This window comes from Alexandromys fortis, unplaced genomic scaffold, assembly GCF_014885135.2.
Source record: "Alexandromys fortis isolate MF-2015 unplaced genomic scaffold, M_Fortis_MF-2015_v1.1 scaffold_306, whole genome shotgun sequence".
Taxonomy (NCBI): Eukaryota; Metazoa; Chordata; class Mammalia; order Rodentia; family Cricetidae; genus Alexandromys; species Alexandromys fortis.
Window position 1 is genome coordinate 956,310 of NW_026068196.1, and position 8,392 is coordinate 964,701.

An 8,392-nucleotide genomic window follows, 5' to 3' on the forward strand; every position below is an offset into this window, starting at 1 on the left:
TTCTTCTGGAACACTGTTTTATCCTTTTTTTTGGTGATGACTTTAGATGCATTCTGCTTTTATGAATTTAGTGAGGTGTACTTGGAATAATACTTTGAATATATGTTTAGTCTGTTTTTGATATGTAGCATTCATAAAATCAGTGCTAGTCAAGATAATTAAGATATCCATCTCAGGGATGAAACCGGACTCCCTGATCATGGCGAACAATGAAGACTGATGAGAAGCCAAGGTCAATGGCAAGGGGTTTTGATCCTACTTCATGATCCGGCTTGGTGGGAGCCTAGCCAGTTTGGATGTTCACCTTTCTAGACATGTACGGAGAGGGGAGGACCTTGGACTTTCCACAGGGCAGGGAACCCTGACTGCTCTTTGGATTGGAGAGGGAGGGGGAGAGGAGTGGGGGGAGGGGGAGGGAAATGGGAGGCTGGGAGGAGGCGGAAACTTTTTTTTCCTATTCTCAATAAAAAAGATATCCATCTCACTAAATTGTTTTCTAGTAGTTTTATAATCCTTCGTGCACCTTTCCCACTATTCAATTTTTGTAAGACAGAAAGCAATTTTGACAAATGATACAATTATATAGATAAATGAAATGGCACAAAGGAACATATGATGTAATTAACTATCTATTTCAAGAAATTGAAAGTTCATTGTAATTCAGAAAACACTTTAATAGGCTTGAAAACTAAATTGAATGCTGGGAGAAAGAAGGCAGAGTTAATGGGATGCCATGTAGCTACCGTAGGAGACAGACACCCCAGAACCTTGCCAGTAAATACAAGCCTCATAGTAAAATATAAAATAATGGAAATGGGTTATTTAAGATATAAGAATTAACCAGAAATACACTTAAGCTATTGACCAAATAGTATTGCAATTAATACAGTTTCTGTGTGGCTATTTCTGGTCTGGGCGACCTGGGAACAAACAAGCATGTTTTGCCAACACCCCGTATTTATTTGAATCCCTTTCTGTGAAGTTGTGGATTCTTAAAAATTGTCATCTCTTTAATTACTTGTTATCCTTATGATGTGGCCCCTAGAGATTGTTGGTGAGAACTAGTGATAACCTAATGGCTGATATAGTAAGATAACCAGAATAAACTGGTAATAAAACAATGATTAAAATTAACATTCATACACAGATCTAAAGAGCTTTGTATTTTAAAGGATGAGTTTATGCCTAAGTTACTTTAATTGATAATTTGGGTACACAGATTGTGTGTGACAAAGATCCATTTCTTTATTAAATTACTTTTTTAAATCTCGTGTTGATCTATGAACCTGTGAACAAAATTCTGACATACTTAGAACAACTGAAATGTCTGTCCCTGAGAGAAACTAGCACCCAGTACAGCTGTGCACTTGAGTGAATAGCTCATACATCACTAAATATTCAATTTCTTGAGGACAGTTTGATAAGGGGGCTTTTTACACACCCTTAGCTCTTCTGGAGTTCACAGTGTAGAACAGGAAGCCCTCACCTGTGTGGCAATCCTTTTTCTGCCCCTCAAGTGTTGGGATTATATGCATGTACCATCATATCCAACTGCATTTAGTCTTTAGATTGTGATTATTACAGGGACTCCCGGATGCAGTTGTGAAGGTCTATATGATACTACTGTCTATACAAACTGCATATCAGTAACAATACATGCAAAAGTTGATTATTACAGTTTTGACGTGTTTATTCTCTTACAGATTCTTATGTTTGAAACCTGTTTATGTATGTGACAGTGTTGAGGTGCTGGGTTATAGTATGAGACTTTGAGCGTACAGTGCACCACTTGTCCTCAGTAGCATTTCTGAAACAAGCTTTCACAAACTCCTCATGCATATCTTATTGCTGCCAAGTGCTGTTACCATCTTAAAGGGTAGCCTAAATCCTGGGGCCATAATCACAGTGACCTCTGCATAATGCATGAAAATGCAAGTTTAGTTGATCTTTTTCTAGGAGGGAAGCCTTTGTTTAGCATTCTCAATTCAGGTATGTTTCAAATGAACTATAAACTTGCATTTTCATGTTTTTGAGTGGTGCTCTATTCTCAGGTGATCCTAGTTGCTTCCCCAGTGCACATTATGCATTTTTGCCTAATGGTGTTAATCTCTATAAAGGTTACAGGAACTCTGGCATGACTTGTCTGCAGTTTTAAATTTGACAGGATAAGTAGCTCCTTATCTAGTTCTCAGAAAATTTTGAAAAATGTGTTTTGAAAGTTTTTATCTCATTCCCCAAATCCCTCCCCCAATCACCTGCCCTTCACTGCCAACCCATTTTGTGCCCCTCCTTTTAAATCCAACAAGAGCAGTTTGTGCTTCCCATATATATTATGTGTGAACTTCTGCTGGAGTGTGGTTGAGTTATGAAGTGTTAACACTCTGAAAGAAAACTGACTCCATTTCCCAGCAGCCATCAATTGCCAGAAGCTCTTCAGGTTTTGAGTGGGAATTCATGTCTACTTTCTTTCTCCATGGTGGGATTTGGTCTAGCTAAGGTTTGTGCTAGGATTCTGCATGCTGTCTCATTCATGTTATGAATTCCTATGTGCAGCTACCTTGTGTCCAACTGTATCTTTTGACTTTCAGCTAGATACTCTTCTGGCACAAGGCAAGACACCAATATTTTGCTGAGTATCTTTAAGTCTATCTGCATCTCATCACCAGAGAAGGTGATTGTGGCTATCAGTTTATGCAAAAATTCTTGTCTCTCCATCAGGTTTCTGATGTTAAATACCTTTTAGCTCCCTTCAGCAGTTGGGACCTAGTTATATCTTTAATTTGTTTTTAACTTTTATAACCATTTTTTTTTCTAAATTCTGGGGTCAACTGGGTGACAAAGGAAATCTTTTGAGCAACCGTCTTTAATCCTAAAAATTACTTAAAGTCTCAGTGGTCAGTGTATGGCAGAAGGGATATCAATTCTATACAGGCAGCATTGTCCAGCAGCAATTCCCTTGATGGACATGGGAAGTTTTTTCTAATTTTTAAGAGAATGGTAACTTTGATTATACAGATTGCCCTTTAAAGGCGGCCATAAATCATGGAACAGAAAGGAGTGAAGCTTCCTTTCCCCTTTCTTGGGACTGTTTAGAATGGACAGGGCAGTAAAGGGAATGTGTGGCCCAGGAAACTTCCTCAGTCCCTTTGTACATTCCACATAGAACACAGGGTACAGGGACCCTGGATGACAGGCTCAGCCCCTCCACGCAGGGACAAGTATGTCATTGGAGACAACTGATGAAACAAACAGCACCACATGAGTGGGACAAGTGTTTGTTTGTTTTGTTTGTTTCTCTGGGTGACCTTGCAGAGACAAAAGAATTCAGGCCCCCAATGACATACATATAGATCCTAAGCTAGGGTTGTGTTGGGGGAGGTTTTGTATTAGAGAAAGGCACTGGGAAATAGAACTGACATACATAGAAAGACAGAGACTAAAGACAACCAGAGGTGGCTAAAATACATTCCTGAACCTGAGCAAACAGGGATTTGTTGGAAGAAGAGACCATTTGTTTTCCAGCTGCCCTGCTAGCTCAGTTGGTAGATCATGATACTCTAAATCTCGGGGTTGTGGGTTTGAGCCCCACATTGGGTGCCAATTTGTAGTAAGGAGGCCGGATGTTTGTCCTGGCAGCCCAGAACTGAAATAACCACACAGAAACCATATTATTGATATCACTGCTTGGTCCATTAGCTCTAGCTTCTTATTGGCTAACTCTTACAGATTAATTTAACCCATTTCTCTTAATCTAATCTGTGTATCACCATGTGGCTGGGGCTTACCTGCTAAGGTTCCAGCATCTGTCTCCGATGGTGGTTCCATGGCTTCTCTTTTATTACCTTCCTTCTCCTCTCAGCATTCAGTTTAGTTTTCTCCCACCTAGTTCTGTTCTACCCTATCATGCTAAGCCAGTTTTCTTTATTCATTAATGGTAATCACAGCATACAGAGGGGAATCCCACATCAGGGATTCAACAGCAGTGTGTGACCTATGTGTTGAAACAGCAGGCACTCTAACCAGATTTCCCTAAGAGGTGATAAACCAGGCAACTTTGTAATTGGCCTCTTTTTGGGATGGAGGTATCAGACTCCTCCAAAGCATTAGGAAGCAATTGATCAAAGGGATTCTAGTGGACCTGGGACATCTCAAGTTGTGTATTCTCCAGAAGTTCCTTGACCACCATGCTCTTTCCCACCCTGAGGGTCTCTGAAACCAGGAATCTTGAAGTCTGATACTTGGAGATCTTGGTTGAACCTCCAGAAATGTTGTGGGCTCTACCAGAGAAGACTTCTTGGACACAAGTTTAGGACAATAGACAGCATTAGCTGGGCAGTGAATATACTGAATATTCGTGATCACAGTGAAACCCTGAACCTTTCTCCAGGTGAGCTTTTTTTATTATTAAAATTTTATGCCTCCTCCCCGCCTCCCATTTCCCTCTCCCTCCCCCCATCCTTCTCCCCTTCCCTCTCCAGTCCTAAGAGCAGTCAGGGTTCCCTGTCCTGTGGGAAGTCCAAGGTCCTCCTCCCTCCATCCAGGTCTAGGAAGGTGAGCATCCAAACAGGCTAGGCTCCCACAAAGCCAGTACCTAAGGTAGGATCAAAACCCAGTGCCATTGTCCTTGGCTTTTCATCAGCACTTATTGTCCGCCATGTTCAAAGAGTCCAGTTTTATCCCATGCCTTGGTGAGCTCCCAATAGATCAGCCCCACTGTCTTGGTGGGTGCACCCCTCGCGGTCCTGACTTCCTTGCTCAAGTTTTCCCTCCTTCTGCTCCTCATCTGGACCTTGGGAGCTCAATCCGGTGCTCCAATGTGGGTCTCTGTCCCTATCTCCATCCATCGCCAGATGAAGGTTCTATGGTGATATGCAAGATATTCATCAGTATGGCTATAGAATAGGGCCATTTCAGGTTCCCTCTCCTCAGCTGCCCAAGGAACTAGCTAGGGACATCTCCCTGGACACCTGGGAACCCATCTAGAGTCAAGTCTCTTGCCACTAAAATGGCTCCCTTAATTAAGATATATACTTCCCTGCTCCCATATCCACCCTTCCTTTATCCCAAACATCCCATTCCCCCAAGCTCTCCCCATCCTCCCCTTCTCACTTTTCTCTCCCCATTTCCCCTTACCCCAATCTCACCCAACTCCCAAGTTCCCAATTTTTGACCGGCAATCTTGTCTCCTTCCAATATCCAGGAGGATAACTATATGTTTTTCTTTGGGTTCACCTTCTTATTTAGCTTCTCTAGGATCACAAATTATATGCTCAATGTCCTTTATTTGTGGCTAGAAACCAATTATGAGTGAGTACACCCCATGTTCATCTTTTTGGGTCTGGGTTACCTCATTCAGGATAGTGTTTTCTATTTCCATCCATTTGCATGCAAAACTCAAGATGTCATTGTTTTTAACCGCTGAGTAGTACTCTAATATGTATATATTCCACACTGGCTTCATCCATTCTTCCATTGAAGGGCATCTAGGTTGTTTCCAGATTCTGGCTATTACAAATAATGCTGCTATGAACATAGTTGAACAAATGCTTTTGTAATATAGGGAATCTCTTGGGTATATTCCCAAGAGGGGTATTGCTGGGTCCTGGGGTAGGTTGATCCCGAATTTCCTGAGAAACTGCCACACTGATTTCCCAAATGGATGCACAAGTTCACATTTCCACCAGCAATGGATGAGGGTACCCCTCACTCCACAACCTCTCCAGCAAAGGCTATCATTGATGTTTTTGGTTTTAGCCATTCTGACAGGTGTAAGATGGTATCTCAAAGTTGTTTTGATTTGCATTTCCCTGATCACTAAGGAGGTTGAGCATGACCTAAAGTGTCTTTTGGCCATTTGAACTTCTTCTGTTGAGAATTATCTGTTCAGTTCAATGCCCCATTTTTTAATTGGGTTAATTAGCATTTTAAAGTCTAGTTTCTTGAGTTCTTTATTTTTTATTTATTTATTTATTTATTAAAGATTTCTGTCTCTTCCCAACCGCCGCCTCCCATTTCCCTCCCCCGCCCCCAATCAGGTCCCCCTCCCTCATCAGCCCAAAGAGCAATCAGGCTTCTCTGCCCTGTGGGAAGTCCAAGGACCTCCATCTTGAGTTCTTTATATATTTTGGAGATCAGACCTTTGTCTGTTGAAGGGTTGGTGAAGATCTTCTCCCAGTCAGTAGGTTGCCTTTTTGTCTTAGTGACAGTGTCCTTTGCTTTACAGAAGCTTCTCAGTTTCAGGAGGTCCCATTTATTCAATGTTGCCCTTAATGTCTGTGCTACTGGGGTTATACGTAGGAAGCGGTCTCCTGTTGTAGAGTACTTCCCACTTTCTCTTCTATCAGGTTCAGTGTGTTCAGATTGATATTGAGGTCTTTAATCCATTTGGACTTGAGTTTTGTGCATGGTGATAGATATGGATCTATTTTCATTCTTCTACAGGTTGACATCCAGTTATGCCAGCACCATTTGTTGAAGATGCTTTCTGCTCTTCCACTGTAATCTTTTAGCTCCTTTATCGAAAATTGGGTGTTCATAGGTTTGTGGGTTAAAATCCGGGTCTTCTATTCGATTCCATTGGTCGACTTCCTGTTTTTATGCCAATACCAAGCTGTTTTTAATACTGTAGCTCTGTAATAGAGTTTGAAATCAGGGGTGGTAATGCCTTCAGAAGTTCATTTTGGCTATTCTGGGGTTTTTGTTTTTCCATATAAAGTTGATTATTGTCCTCACAAGATCTGTGAAGAATTTTGATGGGACCTTGATGAGGATTGCATTGAATTCCCTTTGGTAGAATTGCCATTTTTACTATGTTGATCCTCCCAATCAAAGAGCAAGGGAGATCCTTCCATTTCCTGGTATCCTCTTCAATTTCTTTCTTCAAAGACTTAAAGTTCTTTCAAATACATCTTTCATTTCCTTGGTTAGAGTTACCCCGAGATGTTTTATGCTATTTGTGGCTATGGTGAAAGGTGATGCTTCTCTAATTTCCCTCTCTGCTTCCTTATCCTTTGTGTATAGGAGGGCAACTGATTTTTTTGGAGTTGATCTTGTATCCTGCCACGTTACTAAAGGTGTTTATCAGCTGTAGGAGTTCTTTGGTGGAGTTTTTGGGGTCGCCTATGTACACTATCATATCATCTACAAATAACGATATGAATCCCCTTGATCCCCTTATGTTGTCTTATTGCTATTGCTAGAACTTCAAGCACTATATTGAAGAGGTGTGGTGAGAGTGGACATGGACAGCCTTGTCGTGTTCCTGAGTTTAGTGGGATGGCTTTGAGTTTCTCTCTGTTTAATTTGATGTTAGCTGTCAGCTTGCTGTAAATAGCTTTTATTATATTTAGGTATGACCCTTGTATCCCTAATCTCTCCAAGACCTTTATCATAAAGGGAGTTTGAATTTTGTCAAATGCTTTTTCAGCATCTAATGAAATGATCATATGGTTTTTTCTTTCAGTTTATTTATATGATGGATTACATTGATAGATTTTCGTATGTTGAAACAGCCCTACATCTCTAGGATGAAGCCTACTTGATCATAATGGATAATTTTTCTAATGTGTTCTTGGATACGGTTTGCCAGTATTTTGTTGAGGATTTTTGCGTCGATGTTCATGAGTGAGATAGGCCTGTAATTCTCTTTCTTGGTTGAGTCTTTGTGTGGTTTTGGTATCAGGGTAACTGTAGCTTCATAAAAGGAATTTAGCAATGACTCTTCTGTTTCTATATTGTGAATTACATTAAGGAGTATAGGTATTAGGTCTTCTTGCAAGTTCTGGTAGAATTCTGCATTGAAACCATCTGGTCCTGGGATTTTTTTGTTAGGGAGGTTTTTGATAACAGCTTCTAATTCTTCGCGACTTCTGCATGTGCATGAGCTCCTGGAAACATGACTCATGTACACACATGACCCACAACCACATTTTCCCATGTGCAGAGATACACATATGAACACATAGAAAGTTAAAAATGCTTATGTTGAAACTCAGTTTCCACCTAGTCAAAATGGGGCAGGAAAGAGAGCTTAGAACTTCAAAGTACTTTCTGCTTTCATAGGACTTGTGTTTGGTTTCTAGCATCTGCATGGTAGCTTAGAGCTATCTCTATCTCCAGTTCCAGAGGATCTGTGCACTCTTCTGCCTTCGAGGACATCAAACAAACAGTGCACATACAAACATTCAAGTAAAACATTCATACACATAAAATTAAATGAGATAAATCATCAAATAGTAAAACAATGCAAAGTAGAGAACAAATGATTATGAGAATCCTAGGAAAGAGAAAAACCCTCATACACTGTGGCCATTTTGCTGCAATGGAGAGAACTGAAGGAGTTTCAAAACTAAGCATAACACTACTTTATGACCATTATCTTCCATTTGTAGAC